Source organism: Tursiops truncatus, chromosome 20, assembly GCF_011762595.2.
Source record: "Tursiops truncatus isolate mTurTru1 chromosome 20, mTurTru1.mat.Y, whole genome shotgun sequence".
Lineage (NCBI taxonomy): Eukaryota > Metazoa > Chordata > Mammalia > Artiodactyla > Delphinidae > Tursiops > Tursiops truncatus.
This window is the reverse complement of record NC_047053.1, coordinates 15040563-15056639: the sequence shown is the minus strand read 5'-3', so window position 1 is coordinate 15056639 and position 16077 is coordinate 15040563. Positions and strand designations below refer to the sequence as shown.

Sequence of the window (16077 nt, the reverse complement as noted above, 5' to 3'; positions counted from 1 at the left end):
TTATCTATTTTATGTATAGTAGTTGTATGTATTAATCCCACACTCCTAATTTATCCCTTCCTCCCTCCCTTTCCCTTTTGGTAACCAGAAGTTTGTTTTCTATGTCTGTGAGTCTGTTTCTGTTTTGTATGTAGATTTATTTGTATTATTTTTTAGATTCCACATATAAGTGATATCATATAATATTTATCTTTTTCTGTCTGACTTCACTTTGTATGGTATTTTCTGCATCATTCATGTTGCTGCAAATGGCAATATTTCACTCTTTTTTATGGCTGAGTAATATTCCATCATATATATACCACATCTTCTTAAACCATGATTGTGCTTTTTAAGTTCCAGACGCTTTGGAAGCTCCTGTCTCTGGCCTCTCTCCTCAGCCTAGCTTCCTCCTTGGACTCTTGTTTTCCTGTAATACCACAAGTTCAAGGATGAAGCTGGAGTAAATTTATTGCTCACATTGGATACTGTTCTTCTCTCAAGGCTTCTGGTCTCTAAAGCTTTGCCTACATTTGTTGCTCTCCAGTAGTTTCATACAATTGTTTTACATACATTGACTGCTTTGATTCTTGTTTGGGCTTTTGGGACAGTCTAACAGAAACATGGCAAAAATTAGTGGTGAAGTTTCCCTTGATTTATGTTTGATATTATTTGTACTTGCGTAGACTTTTCATATATCCTACTCTAAAGATATGTGGTTTTGTTTTTTTATTTTTATTTATTTATTTATGGCTGCATTGGGTCTTCGTTGCTGTGCATGGGCTTTCTCTAGTTGTGGTGAGTGGGGGCTACTCTTCGTTGCGATGCATGGGCTTCTCATTGTAGTGGCTTCTCTTGTTGCGGAGCACAGGCTCTAGGCACGCGGGCTTCAGTAGTTGTGGCGTGCAGGCTCAGTAGTTGTGGCTTGTGGTCTCTAGAGTGCAGGCTCAGTAGTTGTGGTGCATGGGCTTAGTTGCTCCACAGCATGTGGGATCTTCCCAGACCAGGGCTCAAACCCGTGTCCCCTGCATTGGCAGGAGGATTCTTAACCACTGTGCCACCAGGGAAGCCCCAAGATATGTGTTTTTGGAGCAATTGGTCTTTCATTGTTGATATTGAAAAGTAGAGAATTTCAGTAGGTTTTCTGTCTTCTTCAGACCTGCCCATATGATCTATCCAGTGAGGAAAGTTATTGTCCTTTTCCTTTCGTTAAAGGGACTGAATTAAATCACGTATTAGCAAATTATCAATGATTTTAAAATTTTAAATAAAACTATAAAATTGCATTATCCAAAATCCAGAACTGAAGTGGGTGTGTTTTGAATTAAGGTTGTAATGAGAACTAAGGATGGGATTAGAGAAAGGTAAAAAGGAAAGACAAGCAAGGCTCCTGAAGGGAACCTCCTCCACTAAATACTAAAAAATGTAGGCTTTAATCTGAAGTCTTGAGGGAACACTGAAGTGCAACAGAAATATTATATTTCCATTTGTGACATAGAAAGTTTATTTTTGTAGCAGTGTAGAAGAGAGATTGGCAAGTGTCAAAGATAAAAGAAGGGAGGCTGATTATGAAGATTTTATAATTGGAAAGAAATGCTGAGAGCTCAAACTAGATAGTGGCAGTGAATTTAAAGCTTAAATTGATAGAATCAAAAGAACTTGTTTTCTGACAAGATAAGAGGGTGGACACTGTGGTGCCTCACTCACGGAAGAGAATTATTTACTGAGGATGGGGGAGTGGTGGGCAGGGAGAGATTCTCTAGTGCTTGGACCTCCTTGTGCAGTATTTCTGGGTTTGTCCTACCCAGGCTGGATTATTTTAGAGAGCTGTGGTTGGGAGAGAAAGTCTCATAGTCCCAGAGTTAAGTATAGCAGGGGCAACAAAAGCTAATTGGTCTAAGCTAGATATCAGGAGCTGGCTTAGGAGAGACCTGGTGGTTAAACACAATGGGTGATCCTGGATTGGGAAAAAATTCCTGTAAAGTACATTGAGATAGTTGGTGAAATTTGAATATGGACTATATATGCACTGTATAATAGTATTATATCAATGCTAAATTTCCTAAATTTGATCTTTTGTTTTTCAAGAGAATGTTCTTGTTCTCAGGAAATATATGAAGTTCTTTGGAACCAAGAGTAGGAATTTATCTCAAGTCCTATTCAATAATAAAAGAATGATAATGTAATGATAACAGTATATATTTTTAGATAAAGAGTTTCAAAGCAAATGTGGCAAAATGTTAACCAAGGATTTATCTATAGTAGGTGCCATGGTCTATATCTATAGTATAGCTCATGGTCCAGCCTGTGAACTATTTTCATTTAGCTTTCAAACTAAGAATGATTTTTACATTTGGAAAAACAAAAGGAAGAGTATGCAACAGAAAAAGAAGAAATGTATTTGGCCCACAAGGCCTAAAATGTTTAATATCTTGTTCTCCACCCTCCCAATGCAGGGGGCCCGGGTTTGATTCCTGGTCAGGGAACTAGATCCCACATGCGTGCTGCAGCTAAGAAGTGTGCCTGCCACAACTAAAAGATCCCACACGCTGCAACTAAGACATGGCGCAGCACCCCCCAAAAAATGTATATATATATATATATATATATATATATATATATGTATGTATGTATATAAAGAAAAGAAACCTAGGTTCTGGTTAGGGCCGCCTGAGGAACCATTGCATGGAAGCTTAGAGGGGTCAGGGACAACTGCTCAGAGCAGGTGTTTTCTGTTAATTGTTTTGATGTCTGGGAAACATGTACCATATAGATGAGCAAAGTTTAACTGTAGCTCACAACTGACTAACTTTGCTGTCATTCTATTTCTAGGTCACTAACATTCATATTTTGTAGTATCAGCTAAACCCATGTGGCAGTGTGTGTATGTGTGTGTTGCATATGTGAGTGTGCACACCTAAAAGTGTGCTTCTGATTTTATGTGCTCTCTCACCCCAGCCTCATGACAGGGCTAAATGTGCAGTGTCTTTCTATAGAGTATATACAGGAAGGACCTTCTCATCAAATTTTTTTAGGTGACTAAAAATAGTTCTTAAAATATAGGTCTGAATTTTCATTAATTGACAGTAGGGGTCACCTTAAATTTAAAAATACTTCAATTGAGCCAGGTATTCTGGCTGTCTTCAGACAAGCTAATCAAGGACTGGCATCATAATAAAGTGTTTGAAACCAAACCAAAGAGTCAGATATCCAAAAGGACCACTATCTCTAGATTGCCAGGAAGATAAACGTTCTCTTTTAGTTTCCAGTACCTTACATAGAACCAACATGATGTCTGTAGATGGGCCATAGAACACTGACTTTGGAACCAAGCTTCCTAACAAATGTGGCAGACCATGTATGATCCCAGTGAAGTCATTTATTTACTTTGTAAAAGTTTTTTTCTTTATTTTAAAAACAGATGTAATATTTACCTCTTATTTCCTAGTGTAAGATTTTATTAATCTGTATTCTTTTAGGGGCTTGGCAAGTTTTATATTTTCACTGGTACAGCAAATTGTTTAATGTTTTAAGAAAAAAGATATAAATATAAAAAAGAAGGGCTTCCTTGGTGGCGCAGTGGTTAAGAATCCGCCTGCCAATGCAGGAGACAGGGGTTCGAGACCTGGTCCGGGACGATCCCACATGCCGTGGAGCAACTAAGCCCGTGTGCCACAACTACTGAGCCTGTGCTCTAGAACGCGTGAGCCACAACTACTGAAGCCCATGCGCCTAGAGCCCGTGCTCCACAACAAGGGAAGCCACAGCAATAAGCCTGTGCACCACAACGAAGAGTAACCCCTGCTTGCCACAACTAGAGAAAAGCCCGTGTGCAGCAACGAAGACCCAATGCAGCCAAAAATAAATAAATAAATTTATTTAAGAGAAAGAATTATAGAAAGACAATTTACATATAATTAATTGATATGGTGATTTCAGATCATTCTTATTAATTCATTCAAATAGCTCCCAAATGGATATTCACAGTTTCCTGGTCTGTAACAAAATGATTGGTTGTATATATTGTCTTTTTTTGCTCTTTACAGCATGAAGTTTGTCCTTAGGCCTGTAGCCAATTTTGCCTTTACTCCTTTACTTTCAGATGGTGAGAAGAGATAACATGTAGTATTGTGCTCTTATTTAATTACTCATAGCTCATTTAATTCTGTTCTAAATAGTATTTTAATTTTTTTATTTTTTGAATTATAATGGACCTACAATACTATGTTAGTTCCAAGTGCACAACATAGTGATTTGATATTTCTATATGTTACAAAATGGTTACCATGATAAATCTAGTTACCATCTGTCACCATACAAAGTTATTACAGTGTCATTGCCTGTATTCCCCATGCTGTACATTTCATCCCTATGACTCACTTAGTTTCTAACTGGAAGTTTGCACCTTTTAATCTCCCTCACCTGTTTCACTCATCCCCTCACCCCCATCTCCTCTGGCAAACCACCTGTACCTTCCCTGTATCTATGAGTCTGTTTCCATTTTGTTTGTTTTGTTTTTTAGATTCCACATGTTAAATGAAATCATATATTTGTCTTTCTCTGTCTGACTTATTTTACTTAGCATATAATTATTTTAATTAGCATAATTATTTTACTTAGCATAATATCCCCTAGGTCCATCCATGGTTTCACAAATAGCAAGATTTCACTCCTTTTTAATGGCTTAGTAATACTCCATTACACACACACACAGAGACACGCACCATTATATATATGTGTGTATGTATATATGCAGCATATCTTCTTTATCCATTGGACACTTAGGTTGCTTCCATATCTTGGCTATTGTGAATAAAGCTGCAGTGAACATGGGGGTGCATGTAATATTTTCAAATTAGTGTTTTTGTTTTCTGTGAAAAAATACACAGAAGTGGAATTGCTGTATTGTCTAGCAGTTCTATTTTTAATTTTTGAGGAAGCTCCATACTGTTTTCCATATTGACTGCACCAGTGTGCATCCCCAGCAATAGTGCACGACGGTTCCCTTTTCTCTATATCCTCATCAACACTTGTTATTTGTTGTCTGTTTAATAGCCATTCTGACAGGTGTGAGATGATATCTTACTGTGCTTTTGATTTGCATTTCCCTGATGTATCTGTTGGCCATCTTTATGACTTCTTTGGGAAAATTTCTATTCAGGCCCTCTACCCATTTTTTAATTGGGTTGTTTGTTTTGATGTTGAGCTGTATGATTTCTTTGTATAATTTGAATATTAACCCCTTATCACATATATCATTTGCAAATATCTTCTCCCATTCAGTAGGCTGCCTTTGCACTTTGTTGACAGTTTCCTTCCCTGTGCAAAGCTTTTTAGTTTCATGTAGTCCCATTTGTTTATTTTTTGTTTTGTTTCCCTTGCCTGAGAAGACATATCTGAAAAAATATTCCTAAGACTGATTTCAAAGAGTGTACTGCCTATGTTTTCTTCTAGGAGTTTTAATCCATTTTGAGTTTATTTTTGTATATGGTGTGAGAGAGTAGTCCAATTTGATTCTTCTGCATGTAGCTTTCTAGTTTTCCCAACACCGTTTATTGAAGAGGCTGTCTTTTCCCCATTGTATATTCTTGCTTCCTTTGTCATGGATTAATTAACCATATAAATGTGGGTTATTTCTGGGCTCTCTTTTCTCTCTTATTGATCTGTGTGTCTGTCTTGTGCCAGTATCATAGTGTTTTGGTAACTGTATCATTGTGGTACAGTTTGAAATCAGGGAGCATGATACCATCAGCTTTGTTCTTTCTTAGTATTGTTTTAGCTATTTGGGATTTTATGTTTCCGTACAAATTTTAGAATAATTTGTCCTAGTTCTGTGAAAAATGCCATTGGTATTTTGATAGGGATTGCATTGAATCTGTAGGTTGCCCTGAGTAGTATGGGCATTTTAACAATATGAATTTCTCCAATCCATGAGTAAATACATCTTTCCATTTGTGTAATCTTCAGTTTCTTTTATCAATGTCTTACAGTTTTCAGAGAAAAGTCTTTTACCTCCTTGGAGGAATTATTCCTAGGTAATTTTTTTTTTGACGTAATTTTACATAAATGGGATTGTTTTCTTAATTGCTTTCTTTTTTTGATAGTTGTTATTTGTATAGAAACTCAAGAAACTTCTGTACATTAATTTTGTATCCTGCAACTTTACTGAATTCACTGTTGAGTTCTAATAGCTTTTTGGTGGCATCCTTAGGATTTTTTAATATATAGTATCAGGCCATCTGCAAAAAGTGATAATTTTGCTTCCTCCTTTCCAATTTAGATGTCTTTTATTTCCTTTTCCTTCCTAATTGCACTAGCTAGGACTTTCAGTACTATGTTGAATAAAAGTTACGAGAGTAGTCATCCTTGTTCCTAATCTTAAAAGAAAGGCTTTCAGCTTTTCACCATTGTGTATAATGTTGTCTTCAGGTTTGTCATATATATGCCCTTTAATATGTTAAGGTATATTCCCTCTATACCCACTTTGTTGAGAGTTTTTATCGTAAATGGATGTTGATTTTTGTCAAATCTTGCTGGCCTTGTAGAATAAGTTCAGAAGCATTTCTTCCTCTTCAGCTTTTTGGAATAGTTTGAGAAGGATAGGTGTTAACTCTTTAAATGTTTGGTTGAATTCACCTGTGAAGCCATCTGGTCCTAGACTTTTGTTTCTTGGGAATTTTTTGATTACTGATACAATTCATTACTGGTAATCGGTCTCTTCCTATTTTTTATTTCTTCCTGATTCAGTCTTGGGAGATTGTATGTTTCTAGGAATTTATTTATTTCTTCTAGGTTGTCCATTTTATTGGACATTGGACATTTATATTGTCCATTATAATATTATTTATTATAATTGTTCCTAGTAATCTCATTTGTAATACATTTGTAGTCTGTGATGTCAGTTGTAACTTCTTTTTCATCTCTGATTTTATTTATTTGGGCCCTCTCTTTTTTTCTTAACGGATCTGGCTAAAAGTTTATCAATTTTGTTTATCTTTTTGAAGAACCACCTCTTATTTTCATTGATCTTTTATATTGTATTTTTAGCCTTTATTTCTGCTCTGATCTTATAATTTTTTTCATTCTACTAACTTTGGATTTTGTTTGTTCTTCTTTTTCTAGTTCCTTTACATTTAAGGATAGGTTGTTTATTTGAGATTTTTCCTGTTTCTCGACGTGGGCTTGTATTGCTATAAACTTCCCTCTTAGAACTGCTTTTGTTATGTCCCATAGCTTTTGGTTCATTGTATTTCCATTTTCATTCGTCTCCAGGTATTTTTTTATTTTTTCAGTGACCCACTGATTACTTAGTGTTTAATATTATATAGTTTAGCTTCCATGTGTTTGTGTTTTTGCAGTTTTTTTCCTGTAATTGATTTCTAGTCTCATACTGTTGTGGTTGGGAAAGATGCTTGATAATAATATTATAATATTTATATATGAATTTTTATTTTATTATTTATTATTATTATTTTTTGGCTGCGTTGCGTCTTCATTGCTGCATGCGGGCTTTCTCTCTAGTTTCAGTGAGCGGGGGCTACTTTTCATTGTGGCGGGTGGGCTTCTCATTGCGGTGGCTTCTCTTGTTGCAGAGCACAGGCTCTAGGTGTGCAGGCTTCAGTAGTTGCAGTATTGAGTATTCGTTACTCAATCCTCTTTTTTTTTTTTTTTTTTTGTGGTACGCGGGCCTCTCACTGTTGTGGCCTCTCCCGTTGCGGAGCACAGGCTCCGGACTCACAGGCTCAGCGGCCATGGCTCACGGGCCTATCTGCTCTGCAGCATGTGGGATCTTCCCAGGCCAGGGCAAGAACCTGTGTCCCCTGCATCGGCAGGCAGACTCCCAACCACTGCACCACCAGGGAAGCCCCTGATTGCTATTCTTTGCCTTTAGCTCAGCTTTCATCTCAGCAAATGAGTTTTCTAATTTTAATTGGCTCCTCTTTATAGTTTCTAATTCTTTGTTACAGTGGGTGGCATTTTTATCAATAGCTTTCTTAATTCCTTCAGTATTTTTATTACTTTTTGAACTCGGGATCTCATAGACTGGAGAGGTCTGTTTCTTTTTTTATTAATTTAATTAAATTAATTTATTTATTTACTTATTTGGCTGCGTTGGGTCTTCTTTGCTGTGCGTGGGCTTTTTCTAGTTGTGGCGAGCGGGGGCTACTCTTCATTGTGGTGCGCGGGCTTCTCATTGTGGTGGCTTCTCGTTGCGGAGCATAGACTCTAGACGCGCGGGCTTCAGTAGTTGTGGCACGCAGGCTCAGTAGTTGTGGCTTGTGGGCTCTAGAGCGCAGGCTCAGTAGTTGTGGTGCACGGGCTTAGTTGCTCCGCGTCGTGTGGGGTCTTCCTGGACCAGGGCTCGAACCCATGTCCCCTGCATTGACAGGCAGATTCTTAACCATTGTGCCATCAGGGAAGTCTCGAGAGGTCTGTTTCATTGCTTGTTCTTTCAGGAGATTTTTCTTGTTCTTTTAATTGGAAGTGGTTCCTCTGCTTCTTTATTTTACTTATATTTCTCTGACTCTGTGCATTTAAGAGAAACCCTTATCTACTGTGGTCTTGAAGGGCTGTTTTTATGTGGGAGCATCCTTGTGTAGCCTGTGTGAGTCTGATATTTTTGGTGCGAGGACTGTTTTTAATATGGGTTCCTGCCATGTCTTTCTTCAGTGTGTAGTGGCTTTTATCCTCTTGATAGGAGGTGTGATTGGTGGTGTAGTGAGCAGATAGCCTGCACTGGATGTTGAGTGGGGCCTCCTATTTGCTCTGTAATTGTCACAGCCCTTTCGGGGGTAAGGTCTGCTCCTCAGTTGTTGTAATAGAAGCCCCTAGATCGGTTTCTGAGCTGTGATGTGAGGTAGGTGGTACTGGAGCACCTCCGCTGGGAGAGGAGCCACTGAGTATTCCTCTACAGGAGCTGTCCACCAGGAACTGCACTCTGTGGTGTTGCCTGCCACGTTATGTGCACTCACAAAGTACACTGTTGTTGGCACTACCTTCAGCCTTGCCTCAGTCAAGGGAATGCAGGCAGTCAGCCTGGATATCCCTCAGGCTCTGTGCTCACAAAGCCAGTAGGGCACATCTACTGAAGTCAGGCACCTGGACGTTCCATGGGGGCTACAGAATCAGCCCAGGTCCTGGCCCTGCCTCTGCATGCCTGTGTCCGCAAAGCCTGTAGCTACTAACACAGGACCACCCCAGCCTTGGAAGCAACAGTAAACCACTGGGATGTCCGGCAGGCACAGAGCTTACAAAGCTGCCAGTAGCCATGTAAATCCACCAGTCTCACAGCCCCTGAGGGTAGGCTCAGATTTCAGCCCCACTTCTGCATGGGGACAACCCACCAGCACAGAGGTGGTAGAGGTGGAGCCACATTGACTGTGAGCTCAGGTGAGCTCGTGGAGAATGAGGCTGCTATGGTGGGGCCCCGTCCCTCCCTTTACATGTGTGTTTAACTATGTGGCTTCTATTGTGGCCCCAGGCTCTATCCTGCGCACACCCCCAGTTGCAGCCCAGAGCACCCTCCAGCTCCTTCCGTCTGTCTCCACACAGCCATCCCCAGCCCTTTCCCCAGGTCTGTCCACTGAAGCCCAAGTTGCAGCACTCAGCCCTGCACGCACCAGCAGATGTGCATCTCGGGCTGGGAAGTGCAGCGAGGTGTCCAGGACCATCTGTGCTGGTTTCTCTCTGTTCTGCCTCCCACAGTCTGGTTGCTGCACTCTCCTCTGAGCCTGTGAAGCTCCGTATCTGTCCCAGCTGATCTCCCAACCAGTGAAAGGGGTTCCCAGACTGAAGGAACCTTCCTCTTTCATAGCTCCCTCCCAGGGGCACAGGTCCCATCCTGATTCCTTTTTTTTTTTTTTTTTCTTCATTCGACTCTGTTACGTGGTGCTCTTTCTTGCAGTTTTAGTTGTATTAGATATTCTGCCAGCGTTCAGTAGGTATTCTGTGAGAATTCTTCCACATGAAGATGTTTTTTTGTTTTTTGGTTTTTTTTGGCGGTATGCGGGCCTCTCACCGCTGCGGCCCCTCCTGCTGCGGAGCACAGGCTCCGGACGCGCAGGCCCAGCGGCCATGGCTCACGGGCCCAGCCGCTGTGCGGCACGCAGGATCCTCCCGGACCGGGGCACGAAGCCGTGCCCCCCGCATCGGCAGGCGGACCCCCAACCCCTAAGCCACCAGGGAAGCCCTATAGATGTATTTTTGATGTATTTGTGGGAGGAGGTGTGCTCCACGTCCTTCTCTTCTGCCATCTTTATCTCGAGAAGCGGTTTTCTTAATGTCCAAGAAAGAAGTTAGGAGTAAGGAAATGAGGAAGGCTAGAAACAACCCTGTTGTATGTTGGATTGGAATTGGAGGTATCAGTAGGAACTCCTCTCTCTCTCTCTCCCTCTCTCTCTCTCTCTCTCTCTCATGCGCACTCCTCTCTCTCTCTCTCTCTCTCTCTCTCTCTCTCATGCGCACACACACACACAGATATACACATATTTATAAAGAATAAAAATTCCTTTTATTAAATGTAGAAGAACTAAGGGAAATAATTGTTGCAGCCAAGATCCACTAGTAGATGCTAAAATTAGTAGGTTAAAGTTTGAGATGAAACAGGATATATGCATAATCTCAAGTATAGCCCCAAAGATATTTATTAATTAAAATGGAAAAATCGGGCTTCCCTGGTGGCATAGTGGTTGGGGTTAGTAGTTAATAATTTTACCAGTGTTAATTTCTTAGTTTTGATAATTTTATTATGCAAGATATTAACATTAGGCAAAAGCTGTGTGAAAGGTATATGGTAACTCTCTGTACTATATTTGCAGCGTTTCCCTAAGTCTAAAATAATTTCAAAGATAAAAAGTTTTTTTAACTCACTAGTAACCAGAAAGGGACTTTTTCCCAAAAAGTGGGGAGGATGTAAGTTGACTCTTTTTTTTTTTTTTTTTTTAACTTCAGAAAGATAATATACACTTCAGAAATTAAAATTTCTAGGAAATAAAATTGGTAGTTAAAGGAATATATTTTATTATTTTAAAGACTGTAACTTTAAGATTGAGCCAGCGATATACTATTCTAAAGTCATAAAACATCTCTAAGTATTCCTTTCTTAATCTATAGTGGAAAACTCCACTCATTGATTTCTTCTTTGTATAAAAATTGTTTTTTCCCCCTCAAACAGTAAGTATTGTACAGATGTTTAATATTTTGGCAGTATTATGGGTTTAGTCTTTTTTTATGGGCACCTTAGGAATGAAACTACAATTTATTAATTACTAAATTTAGTAATTTATTAATAATAAAATGTTATTTCCCTTGAGAATATATGGTTCAAATTCTTAACAATTTGAGCTTTTGGTTTATACCCCAATTATAAATTGGAGACAAAAATAATAAAAACTCCATCTATAATTTCACTACCCACGGACAGCTACTATTAACATTTAGGTATATAAGTTGTAGAATTTTGTGTACACATGTGTATGTGTGTGTTTGATGTTGCTCACGTTTGTTTAATTTCTGGATTGGACACAAAATAGAGAAGAGGGACCCAGGATATTGATATTTTAGAAACAACCCTTTTTCTATATTACAGTTTTGTCTGAATTTATGCTTATACCTTTCCTCTCCAAATACACTAATACAGAGAAATATAGAGAAAAGGAAAAATATACATAGAATCTTAGAAATGGGCCCAATAAAAGAACCCCACTGAGAAAATCCCTGAAAAATAGCCATTCAATATGCTGGTAGGAATTTTTAAAATTGATTTTATTTAATTTAATTCATATATAATAAATATCCAGATATTAAATATATAGTTTGATGAAATTATACAACCAAGTTCAACATATAAAATGGTGATAGTTGTAGGAATGGATATGAAGAGATAGAGGATGGAATGATTCTTGTTTGAATATACCTCTTTGGATAATAAATACTTTATATACTTAAAAATTAAAATTAATATGTATGGGGGGAAGGTTGTCACTGACATCAAAGGCAAACAGGAACAATGAACCCAACTGTATTTCAGACATAACCACATTGAAGGGAAAAATAGAACTAATAGGAGTAACTTTTGTACGTAGTATTTTAACTGTATACTCTCAGTCTGGTTGGGAGAGGGAAACTGTAGGCAAATCTTGAACCCTTCTTAATAGACTTGTTTCATATTTGTATGGGTGTGACGGATCTGAAACTATATGTTAAAGGATTAAGTGGGAATTCCTTGGTGGTCCAGCGGTTAGGACTGGGCATTTTCACTGCAGTGGCCGGGGCTCAATCCCTGGTCGGGGAACTAAGGTCCTGCAAGCCACGTGGTGTGACCAAAAAAAAAAAAAAAAGAAGGAGGATTGAGTAATGAATAATGTTGATGTTGTTTGGGGTCAGGATCCTAACTGTGAAAATATGGAAAGAAATATGGAAGTGGGGAAGGTAAGGAAGAACCCTGTGGGTTTGATTGGATAGGAATTAACAGTGTTAATATGAAATAATTATATCTCATATATGTGTGTGTGCATCTCCTAGCTCTGTCTGCTGCAAGATTCTATTTGTAATGACACCCAGTAGTAATGAGCACACTTAGCACTCAGATCTCGAATTTAATTCCTAACTAAAAGGAACAAGAACTTATTGGAGGAATGTCTCATTTTGTTGCAGTGGGCAGGGAACATAAATGATAAGCCTTAGAAGACCTTGTGCCAGAAAGTTAAAAAGTGCTTTAAAGAAAGAAAAAAAAAATGGGGCCTGTCAAAAAGACATTGGAGCCAGCTTAGAGGGGCTCCCACTGGCCAAATCTGGAACAATTTGAACATCAGTATATAAAGATAGTAATGGATTATAACCCATTTAATAAAATAGGACTTCATAATTTCCATGATAGATGATGGATGGATGGATGAAAAGGGGGGTGTTTTCCTTATAATAGAATGCCTGACTGATAAATGTGAAGGGAATGGTAGAGGTGGGGGGAGGAAATGAGCATTTTGTAATTGTCATAGTGAAGATTGTTTTGGGCTATTATCTTTAATGTTTGCTAAATCTAAGGGAAAATTTTGATGAGCAGGATGTTTACATGGTTTTAAAGTATCTCTCCACAGATTGTTAGATACAAGGTAGGAAACAGTAACTTTAACTATACACATTGGAAAAACACAGACAGCACCTTTAGTGGGTGATGAAAATTGGTAACACCAATGAGGAGTGGACACATTGTATACCTCCAGATATGATACCCTGGGAAGGACACAATATCACTCTTATAGTATTCTTGCCAGAGGTGTATAATCAGAATCTAATCTTGAAGAAATGTCAGACAAGTACAAATTTAGTTACATTCTCTAAAATACCACTGTGTATTCTTCAAAACTGTCAGTATCATGAAAGATAAAGAGGGGTTATGGAATTGTTCTAGATTAGAGAAGACTAAGTAAGCACAATATGTGATCCTGAAGGGAGGGAAAAACATGTTTGTGAACATTAAGTATTTTTACTTTTTGCTTTTTAAAAACATGAATAAGCAAAAGTCGTATCTCCTTTTAACTTGGTCATTTAATTTTAATCATCATTACTAGTACATTTGGATTTTAATAGTCAAATTTTAGTTTAATTTAGTATTTTAAAATAATATTAGATTTGCAGATTTCACAGTTAGTACAGTGTTTTCCCCTATAATCTTCATCTAGTTCCCCTAATGTTAATATGTTACGTAATCATGGTACATTTATCAAAACTAAGAAATCAAGATTGATAGGATACTAGTAACTAAACTATGTACTATATTCTGTGTACTAAATTTTACCAGTTTTTCTGCTGTCTCTTCTCTGTTCTAGAATCTAACCCAGTATACTTCATTGCATTTAGTATACCCGCTTTTAAATTAAGCTTTGTCTTAGGCTAATTAAAAGTGTAGCTGTTTAATGCAAAACAGTGGAATTAGGTCCTTACCTCATACTATAGAAACTATAGAAAAATTAACTCAAAATGGATCAAAACCTCAATGTCACAGTTAAAACTATAAAACTCTTAGAAGAAAACATAGCGGTAAATCTGCATGTCTTTAGTTTTGGCAGAGCATTCTCAGATGTGACACCAAAAGCATGAGCAATAAAAGAAAAAAATAAATTGACCTTAATCAAAAATAAAAATTTCTGTGCTTCAAAGTAGTGAAAAGACAACCTACAGAATAGGAGAAAAAAATTTGTAAATCATATATCTAATAAGGGACTTGTGCCTAGAATATGTAAAGAACTCTTATAACTCAATCAAAAGACAACCCAATTTAAAAATGGGAAAAGCATCTGAATTGACATTTCTCAAAGAAAGATGTACAAATGGCTAAGGAGCACATGAAAAGATAATATCATTAGTCATGAATCTTGAAAAAAGCCAGTCACAAAAGACCACATATTACATAGTTCCATTTATATGAAATGTCCAGAATGGTCATATCTCTAGAGACATGGAAAAGTAGATTAGTTGTTGCTTAGGGCCGAATGGGTTTTTTTTTTTTTTAATGAAGAAAAGAATTTTATTATAAAATACACATAAAATTTACCGTTTGACCATTTCTAAATGAACAATTTGGAGTTTCTTTTTGAGGTGATGAAAGTTGTAAAATTATAATGATGGTTGCATATATCTGTGAATGTTTTAAATGCCACTGAATTGTACACATTAAAATGGGTGTTTTGTATGGCATGTAAATTATATCTCAGCTCTTATAAAAGAGCGCAGTATAGCTGTTTAGACATGATTAAAATAAAGAGGTTCGTAGATAGATAAGCAGAGAACATTTTGGAAAAATAAATTTATATTCAAGCAGGATGTCTGTGGATAGATCCGCTTCACCCATTACAATAAGTGGTGCCAGTTTCCTAACCAGTACCCCGGTAATTGAAATTGGAATGTGATTAAGTTTCCCAGGGCCCACTTAACTGAGTGCCTTTTTTTTTTTTTTTCCCCAAGCCACTCTGTTGAGATAAAATTCACATATGTGCTGTCTTTTTTTTAACAAGTTTTAAAGTATAAATTACATACCATAAGTTCACCAATTTAATGCCTACATTTCAATGATTGTCAGTAAATATGAGTTTTGCAGCCATCACCATAATCTAATTTAGAACATTTTATCTTTGGGAACTCATTAAAAATCTGAATTGAAGATGAGTTCTTCCAACAGATGATTTGAGGTGGTTCTGATACTTTTAGTGAACCCATTTAAAATATTTTACAGCTAGTCTCATGTGCCTTCTTAATATATAATCATTTTTTTAACACATGGAAGTTTAGCTTTTCTAGTTAACTGTCATGTTTCTGTTACATTTTTATTACCTTTTTTCAGAATTACCTCAACAATGTTAAGTAATAATTGTGATAGCATTTTAGCATTCTTAAGCCTGATTAGCGGTAGTTTACAATAGAGGTGATTTATCATGTTAAAGAATTACCTTTCTAATTTGTTTCCTAAGAGTTTGGCCTTCTTTGCAATTGAATACATTTAGAGTTGGGCACTTCTGCATTTTCAGGATTTATTGAGCATTTATAAATATGTGTGTGTGTGTGTATTATTTGTTTGTTCCCCCTTTAACTTTTACAAATTGTGGTAAATTATGAAATGTTTTTTTCTAGTATTAGAATCTTTTGCATTTCTGTAAGTTTATCCAAATGAAAAACTGTATATATTTGTGTATTTTATCCAAATGAAAAATTATTTTAATGCTCTATAATATTTTAAAAATTTTATTTAGAGTTTTCTTGTCTATATTTACAAGTGAAATTGATACCTAACTTTCTATTTTGTGCTGTTTGTGAGGTTTTAGTTATTGGGTTATACTGCCTTCTTAAAATTAATGGGCTAACTTTCCTTTTTTTCCCCCCTTACATCCTGAAAAGTTCACCTGGTAGAACTATTTTCCACTGAAGAGTAGTTTTTTTGTTGTTGTTGTTTTGTTTTGTTTTTTTGGTACGCGGGCCTCTCACTGTTGTGGCCTCTCCCATTGCGGAGCACAGGCTCTGGACGTGCAGGCTCAGCGGCCATGGCTCATGGGCCTAGCCGCCTCGCGGCATGTGGGATCTTTCCGGACCAGGGCACGAACCTGTGTC

At 37.5% G+C, this 16077-nt stretch overlaps 1 protein-coding gene across 4 annotated transcripts in view; it reads left to right on the top strand.

Moving 5' to 3' along the window:
• The window catches only part of TAOK1 (TAO kinase 1), a 149109-nt gene that overhangs the window by 65227 nt on the left and 67805 nt on the right, over window positions 1-16077 (top strand). The window lies entirely within an intron of this gene.